Below are 14,122 nucleotides of genomic sequence, written 5' to 3' on the forward strand. Positions count from 1 at the left end.
GTTTACAATGTGGACGAACTTCCAAGTACCGCGTGAATCCTTTGACAGAACTGTTTCACAGGTTCAACTAATTTGTCGGTTTAGGCGAGACCTAGAGCCTGGGAAAACAAGTTAAAATGACCAGCGCGATTGCTATAGTGAAGTATTGTTTGCACCCATGTAGAAAAACATTGCCTTGATGTTTATACAGCTAACGGAGAGTGAAAAATAATCTACTTACGAATAATAAGAGGAGGTATATAAGAGTATCCATGTGATTCTATTCGCAGCTGGACTTAAAATCTTTGTGTAAATATTTTCAATGGAAAAATATTACACAATGATATTTTTACAATGCGTCAAGCTGCGAGTAAAATTGGCGACAGCTGGGGAGTGCATTGTTTATTCGGTCTAATCATGGCACGACTTGACTGAGAAAGCGTTCTCAAGTTATGTTCATATAGAGATGAACAAATGTGATGTAGGTCTGTTGAAAATTGCAATAGATTTTGTCCTCTGCATGGCGTTAGCGTGCCTTAATATTAGCGGAAGGAATTAAGTAAAGCTCGACTCAGACAGTCTGTCCTATTGCAAGTCATGACCATATATGGGCATCAGCAAGAACTATCACATTGTTTGAGCGCAGCGAGATAAACACTTATCTGACTTATAGCATGTTCCACAAACAGGAGAGCAAAAATGACATCACAGAAATTGGGTTTCGTTAGATTGTGCATATAATATGGAACCGATAACATTTAAAGGCAGCAGACAAAACCAAAATTACAAAGATTTAAAGAGGCTCATGAGGGTGGAAAGATGAAAATATGGATTGAAAATGTTATCATGGCTTTAATTAAAGGGAGCTGTAGGGAGTAAACAAGCAAAAAGATGACCTTATTGGGGGAAATCCCTGCTGTGTCTGTTTGTTTCTTTTTTTTGAGTGAAAAACACTTCCTATGATTAACTCATCCGTGCATCATGAGCGCATCCTCATTTCGCAAACAGCGGCCAGTGCACGAGCCTGGTAATCGAATCGAGAGGCGTCGTGACGAAATTCATGTCCAAAGCAGACCCTTTTTTTATTGAAAATGGTACCTCTAAATTTACTGTTTGTATGAGTCAATCCTTAAGTTAACCCTTTGACTCCTAGAAGTGATTGACATGTAATTTCTCCTCGTAACATCTGTTCAATATTCAGCAAACAGATAATGAGAATATTCATACTTCTCAGGTAGATCTTATCTTGATCTAACACCAACTTCTCGAAACTGCCTTACAAGAAAACGTGTGACAGGTAAACGGGAGAACGGACAATTACATCTTAGAAATCGAAGGTTTAAAAATGCTAACGCACTCAGTAGAATGCTCTGTGTATGTACTTCGTTATCGTAATCATTTTACTAGGAGTACATTTTACTATTAACTTTATCGTCTATTCGTGGTAAAAGGACTATTGCGTTACTCGCCTTATCAAATCAATCGTTTATAGTTTTAATTTACGTTTAAACTTATTTTAATTTCTTAATGATGTTTTATAAGACTCCTTCGCGTAGTCTCACTAGTCTTTCTCTCAATGACATAGCTGGTTACGTAAGAGTTCTCAATCACCGTAACGGTGCGCTTACTATACATTGTCACGCATTCAATGCTGGTCACGATCCTGACTATGGTTCACTAATTAAACTGCCCAACTATCAAAGTCGCATCAATTCGACCCAATCGCACACACCATAATGTCACGCGCGGGTTAATAGAATCTACCGCCCCAGTCTCTCACTCTGAATCTCCAAGTTATGATTGTGACTGGTTTTTCTTTACGGATCTTTTAAATCTACAGAACACAGACTGTCAAGACTACTACTGTTGCTTTTAACTCTGAAATAGGTTTCCCGCCTATCCCAATTTTTCATTTCTCTAAATGACAACATCAGCGCCCAAAAAGACAAAATGGTGGTCGCCGCGAAGAGACCCGCCAGCACCAAAAGATAAACACTTGGAATAATGGTTCGACATCTTGGGGTCACGTGCTCATGATCACATTCCTGTCCTTTACATTCTTGAACACAGCGCTTGGCTTCACACACAAAAGAGCATGCTCCAGAGAGACACCGCTGGCTACAAAAATCCACGCCACTTGTACACTCCATGTGACAGTCATGGCATTGCTGGAAACAAGTCCCAGATGAACACGTCATGATCTTACAGCTGGAGTCGTGGCAGGTCTGGTTGCACGTGGTATAACGCGAATCCCCGGATGTGAAGCCGCATCTACATGGGGACCTATTTCTGCACTGTTGTAAACAAGTACTGGAGACTACTGCGTTACAATTCTCTGTCGGTGACGCCTTGAGCTTTGTGAGGAGAAGGAATTCCACGACAAGCACAACTAAACAAAACATATTTATCCCTGTAAAGAAATCGCAGAGGTCCAAGATATAAGATTCATATAGCCTTAAAATTATTATGCTAAACTTACGGTTTTTGATGATCAATTTCTTTCATCTCTTCACGAAAATATAGGGGCGAACAGATGACGAGTTTAAAAATAGATCAGAAAAATAAAAGGATACCAATGTTTCGTTTTTGGTACATGACCGGTATTAATCAATCTTAGGTAACCTACAATCGACAAACAGGAAGCATCTTAACCTTCGGTCAAAGCAGATTGGAGAATGATTGATTCTATTTTTCACCGCTGAGTTTACAGTAATCTGTTGTCCATCCCTACAACGTACACCTCAGCTTATCCTCAAGGGCACGTCCAGCCGATCCTATTTTGAACAGGGTATCACACTTTTCCCATTAGAAAGTCGTGTGATCCCTTGTTTATTCTTCGAATTGCTGAACTCAACACCCCAAAATTCCCTAGGAACAGACTTCTGAAACATTAATGTTTCCACCACCTTCTTATAGACGTTATAGGCTTTGGTCAGTCTTCGGCTTTACCGAGTAAGCAGACTCAGCTGAAGTAGCTCTCCACGATGTAACCTTATTGAATAATTCACCGTTAATTCAAATATTGGAAATTCTGAATTCATACTATTATGAAGCCATCATGTTGTGACATGCACCCGCGATAGTTAAAAACTTGCTACCCAGATTAAAAAAATGTAATTTATAGCCCTTTTGAGCCTATTAACACTAATTTGCTCTCAAAGTTCTTTTTGCAGATGAAATTTCATGCGAATGAAATGTGTTTATCATTGGTTATCAAATGACTTTGTTTGTTAAAACAGTCCTATTTTAAAAATGGAGTCCAACATTCCTTGAAGAATGTCTAAAAATTAAAAAAAAACAAACTGGTGTTCGCGGAAATGGAATTTGTAAGACAGTTCAACGCTCCCCCTGAAAAGTGTCCATAAGCTCAAACAAATAAAATACTTTGCTCGGAAATGAGACCTAGAAGTCTGTTGAAAAATAATTTGACTTCTCTCGTTTTTACTAATTCATTAGCTGCAGAGTGGAAAAAGCACGATCACTCACCTTGAATGCTTTAAGTACAAGGATGATGTATTTATGGCAAAGTTCTACAGATGGTGATCGTAGAAGAAAGCGGATGCAGCTCAGCTATTTTATCTGATCACGTTCGAATTCAAATTGTTTTGCAAGCACAGGGGCGTCGCCTTATCCGTCTTCCCTCCTAAAATAGATCATGATATCCCAAATTAAAACCGCGTTTTCCTTAGAGAGCCTCACAGTACCATACAGGAAAACTTTCTTGACTAAAATGACATAATGCAATTACACGATGATACATTCAGAGAGGTATCGGGTACAAGACGTGACTTGTGATTTAACTGATGTTCCTACATAATTAACCTCATGCGAATTATATCAACAAGTCCATTAACCGCAGTAATGCCTCGGCGTACGGAAATTAAATATCGTGCCAACAAGTATTTTGACTGATAAAAGTTTGCGTTTAGTTTAAACAGACAAAATAAAGTGCAAAATGGCACGATTCTTCTTTTGGTAAGTTATTAAAAAACAATGCTTTCCTTTGTTTGGCAGATTTATTCTTTGGCTGATTTATTCTTTGGCTCTCCTATTTTTGTACCAACCAAATGCAAGTACTAGAAAACATCTCGTGATTACTAGTGACGTGAGTAATATACACCAGCTGTTAATGTTTCTTAGACAAGTTTTAGAACTCACGTAGGCGTCAAGAAAAACTTAATTTGACTGAGAAGGCGTGAGATGCATTGTTCTTTTCGCATTGACTACAAGAGAAGGTTCAAGAATTCGTGAACCGAGACGCACACGTTCTGACATGAAACGTTAAATTAACCAGACGAATACGCAACGCTCCTGCACAATGCATGCCTTGGATTAAGAAAAATATATTCTTTTGATTCATCATCCCTGGTTCATAATTCTAGAAAGTTAGAGCTGTAAATAGCATCTCCTTTTAACAATGACCTTGAAGGAAATCTATGCTCTACATGTCAAAAATTGATGTGGTTCCCAGCTGGAAATATTTTCTTAAATATTGCGCAACCTAAAAAGTAATGTAGTGTTTATCATCAGAAAACGGAGTGTAAAGTATGCATTAGCCGTTGATTATAGCTTTTAGAAGAAAATCCAGAGCGACATACTCATAATCGAATATTTTCAAATCTTAAATTTTGACACGAGGTCTGATGTTCGTGATTTTCAGTATTTCAATTACGACCCTCTCTTCCTGCCAGAAGCAATCATGGTTTCCTATTGTATAAGTGTTCACTACTTCTATGTTTACAATTTCGCGGCATCTTTAGTTCGCCTGATGCAGAACTGTTTTCCAACTGAATTAAGAGTTGGACTTCATTTTTTCCAGTTCAGGAACGCTATTAAAATTAACGTTTTTAACCCTATTGGATAAACAGTTTCATAGGGATAAATATCAATTCGTAATACTTCCTAATTATTCAGTCAAAAGTTCAAGATGTTATCATTGAGAATTTTAAAAAAACGTGCCCTTTTAATCGGCTGAAATCTCTCGGACGACAACTTCTTTTAATTAAAATCTTTTGATATGAGTTACTTCAGCTTTTTTTTTTAATTGATGACGATTTCACAGACCAGCGCTGGAAAGAAGAATGACAGTGAAGTGAAGATAACCGTAAATGTGGATGTTGGTTGTGACCATTGTTCCTTACACAAGGGGGGAGGGTGGGCGGGGGAAACATTGTTAATAGGATGAGAAAACCACGGGTAACATTGATTAATAACCGCATTGCCGCAAACAGCAGCATTGAGAAATCTTCATCCTACGTTCAAAGATCAATGTGTCGAAAATGTTGTGTTTAAGTTTAATCCAGAAGCACGGTTGTTTTGAGGATAATCGGATCAGGAATACTCCAGCTCAAAGAAGCATGACTTCAGCCTGTTGTTTAGATTGTCTATGATGAAAACTGGCCAAAACAAGACAAAACTGAAAAAAGCACGGCAGAAACAATACCCCAAGACAATATATGTTGATTGATTAATGTTAATGGAATCGCAGATAAATTCCTTTAGAAAATAAATAAAAAAAAAAAAAAACCAAAATAATTTTTCAGCTGGGAAGAAAAAAAAAGAGGAATTAAGAATACAACAAACCAATTATGAGCAAGGATCGCTGAGAATGGACAAGATGAACCCTTTCATTCCTAATATATCAGAAGTAATTCTCCTTACCGTGTGTCATTGATTTTTTATAAATGCAGTTCTGAGAATCTAGTATTAAATATAGTGATAATCCCCTTGTTATATTCTTTTTGATTCTCATCACCTTACTACTGGATAATCTATAGATGTTGTTAGGAGAAGTTTCTTATTGATCACTTGGAGGAGTGAAGGGTACGTTAATAGGGATTGCAAGTTTTTCAGTAACATTAAGTCTAAAACTTTCGAATTCGTCAAATGCACTTCAGACATAATTCTGAATTGAACTGCGACGAGAAAGCTGCACGGGTCGGTGATAATTTATGTTGCAAGAAATGTTTAACTAAGTGATAGTGTTTAAAGTCGTAGAGGAGCATGTGGCACCACTGGGTAACCAGAAAAAAGGAAAAGTACTTCCCATAACGAGTTAAAAAGTCAAGTTGCATACTCGCTAAACACGTGTAGATCTTTTTCTGTGCGAGGTTTGAATTTTCTTTTTTAACAATGATTAGAAAGAACCAAGGTAACAGCCTTTCGCAACATCATTTGTTTCCATGGTGACTGCATCAAAGGGGCAAGTAGGTCTTTTTAAAAAAGGGATAAGAGAATGAACGGCATAATATTAAAACTATTATACAATTACACAAAATCCGCTCAGAATTGATGCGATTGACATTCTTTCAAGATGTTTTTGGCAATGTAAACAAGTTGACACGTTTATGTTTGCGATAGATATTACTGGCATGGCAGAAAAAAAAAATTTTTTGAATGGCTGCCAAAAAATTCTATTTTGAACATTGTTTACTCACTGAGGTCCGTTTCGGACAAAACCGCAACATTTTTGGTCCATATTTGACCGATACCGCAGTCTGTACATTTAGCCAAATTCCACCTATCTTTGCTAACACTTCATATTCCATGATCTTATATCGTCATTCCACTTTCGTCTTCTTTTTACTTTACAGCCCGTGTCCTTCGTTATTACTTAACAAAGGACAGAAACTCTTTGTTTACAGGATAAAATATAGCTCTCCCCTTCTACTTTTAAAATTTTAAAATTCATAGAGCTCCTAACGACCGAGATCTTTGTAAGATTCAATATGAATTCTCTTTACTCGCTGCCCAACCTTTCAGTCGTTGTTAGTTTTGAGAATTGTGTTCCAGTTATATGTACTGTTTGTAGACAGGGGGCTTTTCTCGCCATTTTTGCTCTTCTCTGTTAAATCACAAGATATATTAATTATATTAGAGGAGAATTCTAAAATAGTACTTCCGTGAGAAGCGTAAGAAATCCCTTAGCAAATAAAATCATAAATTTAAGCTTGAACCTTAGATGTTGTTTCTCGTCCGTGTTCTGAGGGATTTCCTTTACGTTCTCCGCTTCTACTCTCCGCAAAAACCAACACTTCAAGTTCCAATTCGGCTTAGCTGTACGTCTGCCGTTAACGAGTTCTTAAACTTATTGGCATTACATGGGCAAAAAAATTTAACATCGCGTTTTCGAAATCACCTGTTGTACACAGAACATGTCCTAAAATAATGCGGTTTGATTTAATGGAAAGTATGTAATTTCAATAGACCCGTATCATGGTAAATTGCCAATTTTAAGTCTTATAGATTCCGACCGTCCGGAATCCCAGACGCTAAGGTATTGATCCCACTTCACGAACTACCCGTGGAAACAAGTACGTTTCCTTCATCACCTCCTTCCGGCTTAGGCCCGAATTGATTCAACGCATTAGCTTTGGAAAAAAAACCGATTATTAATTTGTCTTCAGTGTCCACTGTTTACGAAAAAAAAAAAATAGCTGTCAAAATTTATTTCCGTTAAAAGGAAGTCTTGAAGAGGGGGTTGACCAAATTGTGAGCTTTTCAAAGCTCTTTTCGTTTCAGAAACAATCCAAAATGATGGATGTTCACGATATGTCGGGAAGATTTGATAAGTACCGGAAATTAATTCCATTTTTAATTTAACATGAGTAAGCTCCTTTGTGGCTGAGTACAGCGTCAGCTCACTTGAAAATCGATTTGAGTTTAGATGGCTTGTAGAGTTTTTCAGCATCTTATATAGAAAACTATTAAACACTGCAGTTTCGACCAAAAAACTTACCAGTTTTCCACGGAGGCTCTGTACAATAAACTTCCTTTCAGATGAAATAAGATAAAGACAAGTTATAAATGGATGTATCACACGCTCCTTGCGCAAGTGCAACCTCTTCTCAAACAGAGTAACTAATAATTTAGATTGGAGACGCACTCAGTCTCAAACATTATGTGCCACCTATGTAGTTGTGGCCAATGCCAAGCTTTCTTCGAAAAGACTCCCAGTATATGTTTACATCCTTATCAACACAAAGGTGTAAATTTGCCAAATAAGTAGATTTGGTTTTGACGATATTAAAGAGAGGGGAGGGGACAACTATTTGTGAGTTCACCGCCTGACCCGGTGAGGATTGAATTCAAAATACGCCACCGGCTGCTAAAGAGTTAACCTGGTTTAAAAAAGATGCATGAATTAAGGTGTACAACCCTTACAGCTGTGACTGTTTGGTAAATCGTACGAAAAAATAGATCCGTTTTCGTGAATTCGTTCATAAAACATGTATTCCACAGGGCTGCAGATGGTTAAATGAACAGATGAAGAGAGCACAATCCCCCGCTACTCCTTCAGTGAGTGCAAGCCCATTGAGAAGATTTCCTTAACGAGCCGTATGCTGGACCGGGTTAAAGCTAGGTAAACCATTAATAAGCAAGGTCAAAACAGTTGAAGTAATACACGATTGACGGCCTGAATCGACGTAAATCGGTAATAACTACTCTGTGAACTATCACCTTTTTAATCCTTTGTGGCTTGAATTTAAAGGACATTGTTCTACACATAGTAACTTAGTCAAGCTTAAATGTTACCCTATTTCCCGAATGAGCTTCAGTGCTCCTCTTTGGTCCAGTTTCCTTCCATTACTGTTAGACTTGTGAAAGAAACGTATCGGCCGCTACGGAAATAAAAGAGCGCCGGCGTGCTTGTTTTCTCACCGCATGCATGTCAGAAAAGATGTTTCATTAATTTACCATATGCATTCAAGTACTTTGTTATTGTTTTCACTGAGATTTTTTCACGTTTCTAGGGTGAGCAGGTCGTCTGTCATTATTAAGCTTTAGCCCACAATGGATCGGAATTTCACCCATCTCGCTCTGACATAACTGTCAGGGTAATCTTTTTATAGCGCAACTTTAACCCGTCGATAACCTTGGGCGTATATATTTAAAACCGATCAGCAAATCGAAAATGAATTGAGTGGTTTCACAAAAACACCTGTTTTATTAGATGCAAAAAGAGGATGAGGTTAAAACTAATAAATCTGGAAAGTTCCGAAGTTTGTTTGTTCTCGCAATTTACTTTCAGAATTCTGATCTATCTGCTTCTTTTGCTATTTGGCGTCCAGCCATCATTGTTAATTTAGCTGACCTTGGAACCAACCCATTTAAAGAAAACACAGTTAATTTGACATCATTTTAAGTTAATCACAAAGAAACATATGTTTATTTCAGTGGAGTGCGTTTCAATGTTAATGCTTCCTTCGTGATTGCGCAAAGGAGATGAGACTCTTGGTTTCAAACCTTTCTTATCTTTTGTAAAAAAGGGCTCCCATAAGAAAACCCGGATTTACACAATCGTCTTTACTGTGACAATTTTTAATTCTTGCACTCAACAAATATGAAAGGATAACAACTGTATTTTCTTTTTCATTAAATACTGACACAATTCCAGTTCACAACCTACTAAAGCTACTTGTAGTTCATCCTACTGGAATAGTCTTTATCTCCAAGGCTACAACTTCACTTCGTTTTCACAAAACTCGTTCCACCCTTCATGTAGTGAGGAACACTATAAAGTCTCGTGCGTGGATATCCTGTGTTTCATGGTGTGCAACACAACTGGTTATTTTATTTTGTTAATAACGCTTTGAATGGGTGTCCCGTGGGCTCTTGTACTATACAACTGAAGGTTTTGTTGGTAGACTTTCTAAGCTGCTGCAAAGGTCACGAGAAACAAGCATGGAAGTTTTTCTCGTACAATAACTCATCTGGCTGCAAGACAACATCAAAGCTAAACAAGTCAAAATTGTAGTAGCTGCAAACAGACCAGCTAAGATGACCAGGTAGAGGCGTGGTATTAAAGGCTCTTCGTGTTCCGTAGGCAAGTGTTTGCAATCATTACCTGCACATTTTTGTACACATTCCTTGGCGCTACACTTAAAGGAGCATGCTCCTGACAAACACCGCTGATTACAATAACCGACGTCACCAGTACATTCCATGCGGCAGTCATGACACTCCTGATGGCAAGTCCCGGATGTACACGTCAGTACCTTGCACTGTGTATTTCCGCAGGACTGGTGACATTCTCTGTAAGCATAATGGGTGTCGTTTGATAGACACATACATGAGGTGCTGCCACATCGTTGAAAGCACTTGGTCGACGTCACCGAGCTACAATTTTTTGTGGTTGATGTTACAGAAGGCAGAGACACGACAATGATGAAGACAATTCTAAGCATTTTCTTTCTGAAAATAAAAAGAGAAAAATTTATTAAGCCGTTTGTCAAGAAATAACGCTCGAAACGTCAGCTTTTTTACCCTTTACGGTGGCTAATTTACGTTTTCAACTCAGTTGTTAACATTAAATTACCTGCTATACTCTCCCACCGATGCAGCACCAGTTTCTTTAGAAACTTACCACTTGATTCAAGGAGTACACTGACACTCTATTGAAGGGTTTTGTAGTGAAACAAAGCATTTGATTCTCCTTAAAACACTTTAATAGGACGCGAAGGATGAACACAGTCGAAAGAGCAACATTTGATACATCGCATTTTAGATTAATCACGGTCGCCTAAAATTTCGCTTATGCTTTGTACTTCATCATGTATCTTTCAACTGGCAGCTAATCAAAGTGATCTTTATCTAGATGGCTTTCATCGATCATACAATATTCTGCCCTTTATTTTTTAGAGAGCATTTTCTCAGTTTAAATCAACGGGCACTCTTTACCTCTTACTATCGCCGGAACATGAGATGGCGGAATGACGCTTAGCTTATACTTAGAGAATTTGATCTTAATAACTTTCCTGTCGCTTTGTAAACTATTATGATCGTAGTAAACGCTTGTGTTCATGCACGAAACAAAAGGAACGCCTACCAGAGATAAGTAAATAAAACCTATCCGGGCGGTCAGATCAAAAAAACAAATTAAAAACACGAATGAAAAACATTCCCTTCTCTCCATTTGATAACCAGTGCTGCTACATAATTATCTAACTCTTCAGCCCTTCTGCAAACTTTGTTTACCCGTAGATAATTTTCGTTTTGATAATTAGATTTTCTTACCGACTCCCTCTTAATGTGATCACCTTCTTTAGTTTCAAGTGGCAAACGAAGTATGGAATATCTATACGTGTTAGTTGTGGTAACCTGCTTTTCCTTTAAAGTTCTTCAAAAGCAAAGCAGTTGCTGCCCGAAACGAAACTGAATTTTTTTAAAACAAGGTCTCTTTCCAAAGGCTCGAAGGTCCTGCTCCAAAAACGTAGAGACACTGAAAGTTTTACCGACTTTAGAGCATTAAAATTTCTCCTCCAGGGTTCAAGTTTCGCTGAGAAATTCCCGCTGGAAATGATTGTGCGATACTGCAACACTTAAAGGGAAACTTCTCGTATTTCGTAATGTTTAGATAACCTTGAACTCAGTAAGCAATCAGAATTTCTTTTATGCCAATGGGATGCGGAGGGTACTCTCACTCGAAAATAACCTTTGGGTGTGTCTTAACTAAGCAACTCAGGGCGTCTGAGCTTCGACAACGGCCTATTTTTTTGTCCACAAATGACCCTATATAGTCTGACAGTATAAAAAATTATTGGCGCCTAGTCCTGGAAGCTCTTGGTAACAAAACACGCGATTCGTTCACCGGGCGGAAAGACTAAGTTACCTACCCTGATATTGGAAAATATCCGGTCCCCTCCCCCCCTTTCCCGTTCCTCCGCTTTGGCGCTCAAGACTTATTCTCTCCCCTTGTATTTTTGGTGTTAAAATCTCCTTCTATAAGCCAGCACGTGTACACGAACTGCGCACGTCAATTTACTAGTTGCAGAGCGAAAGACAATTGTCTCCCTGTTTACAAAAGTGTCTTCCTATTTATTTTGCCTGCGGGCGAATAATTCCTCTATCTTTTTTTTCTTATTGAGAATGGACGGCACAGCTTGAACACATCGTGGTATGTATAAAAAGTCCGCTGCTTCAGGAAAAAAAATTGTCTTATATCATGTTAACATAGACGAAAACAACAAGTCCAGGAGATCACGACAAGTATAACTCTCCAAGTGATCGCATTAAAAAAAAGACAACACATGTTAGGAAACCTTTCGGGTTTTGAAACCCAAGATTAAAAGCCGAAAGAGTGATTAGCTCCAAACTTGAAGATGATTTATACTCCAAGAGGGAACGCAAAATTCGTAACCTGGATCCCAACTGTTACGTTTTGCTTTCACATCAAGATTGCCTTGACCGAGAACAAAGCCCTCTACCGAGAACAGAGTTGAAATACAAACCTAATGTCTATTGTTGCGGTTTGAATTTTTTCGGAACAATAGTCCTTCATTACAATAGTCTTTTTGTCGTGGGGCTCTTATCGAATATATTCTAGGTATACCATGGTCTAAATTGGAATCTTACAGAAGATATGTACCACTAAAATGTAACTAGATTCAAATACCTTAGTGAGAAAAAAACAGCAAGAACGATTGCCCCGAAATAAACAAAACTTCACCGCATGCTGAAGTAAAGGCCGTTCAGTACACTTCACTTGTTTTGACAAAAAGAACGAACAAAGCCCTTTGTCACATGTTAAAGAAGCGCGCGAGGAATCCTAGATGGTAACGTGAGCGCACTCCACTTTGACAAGTGTCAAACATGCCAATCTGTTGTTGTCGTTGTAGCAATCCCTGACTCAGGAGTGATTGAAGTCAACGAAAAAATCAAAGCTGGCCGAACTCGTTAAATGCTTTGCGAAGATAAAATCACCGGAACCCGTCTCCGAGACTTGGTCTTGTTGGCGGTCACGTATGCCCTTGTTCTCTATGATGATAGGCGAAGCGCCAAGACCAACATTGACTGATGATGATGAACCATCATCATGATGGCTCACCTTTTCGCACTCTCGATTATTATTATGTAAAGTACCCGCTTACTTTCCCAGCTTTCTTTCTTACAAAACAGCCCTGTGTGTAAAACATTTTTAAAAATAACCTTACAAGCCTGACAGAAGAGTCTAACTCAAATCTAACTCTTAATCAATTGTTGGCGATAAACAGGAAACAGCACAGGGAACAAAAACAGGATCAAATAATATCATAGGCCTCTAAATCAAAATGATTAAATCTTATAGTTCGGAAATTAAAATCAAACTGAAATAAAATGGACAATGGCATGGTCCGAAAGCAGATAAATATTTCATGACTGTAAAGAAAGCAATTACGAGCCCGTGTTAGGTTTTTGGGAAACGAAAAGAAATTTTGTTGAAATTTTTAGCATGAAGAAAAAGTGTCATACTTTATCAAACTTTGTGTTGGAAATAATAATTTTGTCAGCTGGGAACAGTCTATTCAATACTTTAATCACATTCAGCCCTCTTAAACTGAAGTTCTCGTAACATTTGAGCTGTTTTTGATGCACGACGCCATGGAGGACGCGAAAAATTCAGGAATTGACATAACACGTTATATTCAGTCACTCAGACCGGCAACAATCACCTCATTGTGAAGACAACCTTACAGTGATGCATATTGCTATGGATCAAAGGCAAGGCAGGTTGTCAAAGACAATGGCATTTCCATAAATGCCGCAGGCAGCACTGAGTGATTCTTTCTTCTAAAGGATATTTTTCGGATATTTTGTGATGTGTATACGAGTATAATTGGAAGGCCTTCTCCCAGCGCGCATCAATCTTTCACATCACTAATAATCATTTACATTTTGTCATCGAATTGGACGAAAATTCAGTCCATGTTGCTTAAACTTACCCATCTGTGTGTCAAACCAGTCACACATATATCCCTTCGACCAAAAGTCTGTAGCTTGAAGTTGTAACAAGCGTTTACAGCACAGAATGCAAGTTCCCTCTGGGCTCAAATATTTTTTTTGCCGGAGGGTTTTGAAGGCTTCGAGAGAAGTGAACGTTAACGGGTTGTCATGAGCACTAAACGTGATACATTACTTAAGCACGTACTCCTGAACAATCGATCTATGACGTCAGAAGCCAGAGGGATCAGATCGTTCTATTATTAATAATTCTTGATAGTTCCGCCGATTACTGTTAACTCAGAGTTCAAGGTTGCTTAATCAATGTAATTGCGATTCTACCATTTTACAGTCTATCGAAAATCTTCTCGAAAAAACTACACGATTTAAAGCGACTCACTCAACCATGTAATAATGAGATGTTGCTGACAGATAGGGTTTGAAA

General features: G+C 38.3%; 1 long non-coding RNA gene across 2 annotated transcripts; it reads right to left on the reverse strand.

Annotated features, from left to right (window-relative positions):
* Positions 1-3,467: 3,467 nt before the first annotated feature.
* LOC131783415 (uncharacterized) lies at positions 3,468-13,858 on the reverse strand. Of its 2 annotated transcripts, XR_010715824.1 has the most exons (4): positions 13,680-13,858; positions 8,515-10,173; positions 7,718-7,751; positions 3,468-3,622 (listed from the first exon to the last, which is right to left on the reverse strand). It is a non-coding gene; the product is annotated as an uncharacterized lncRNA (long non-coding RNA). The 2 variants fall into 2 exon arrangements; XR_010715825.1 differs by lacking the exon at positions 7,718-7,751.
* Between the last annotated feature and the right edge of the window lie 264 nt (positions 13,859-14,122).

Source organism: Pocillopora verrucosa, chromosome 12, assembly GCF_036669915.1.
Source record: "Pocillopora verrucosa isolate sample1 chromosome 12, ASM3666991v2, whole genome shotgun sequence".
In the NCBI taxonomy this organism is placed as follows: Eukaryota; Metazoa; Cnidaria; class Anthozoa; order Scleractinia; family Pocilloporidae; genus Pocillopora; species Pocillopora verrucosa.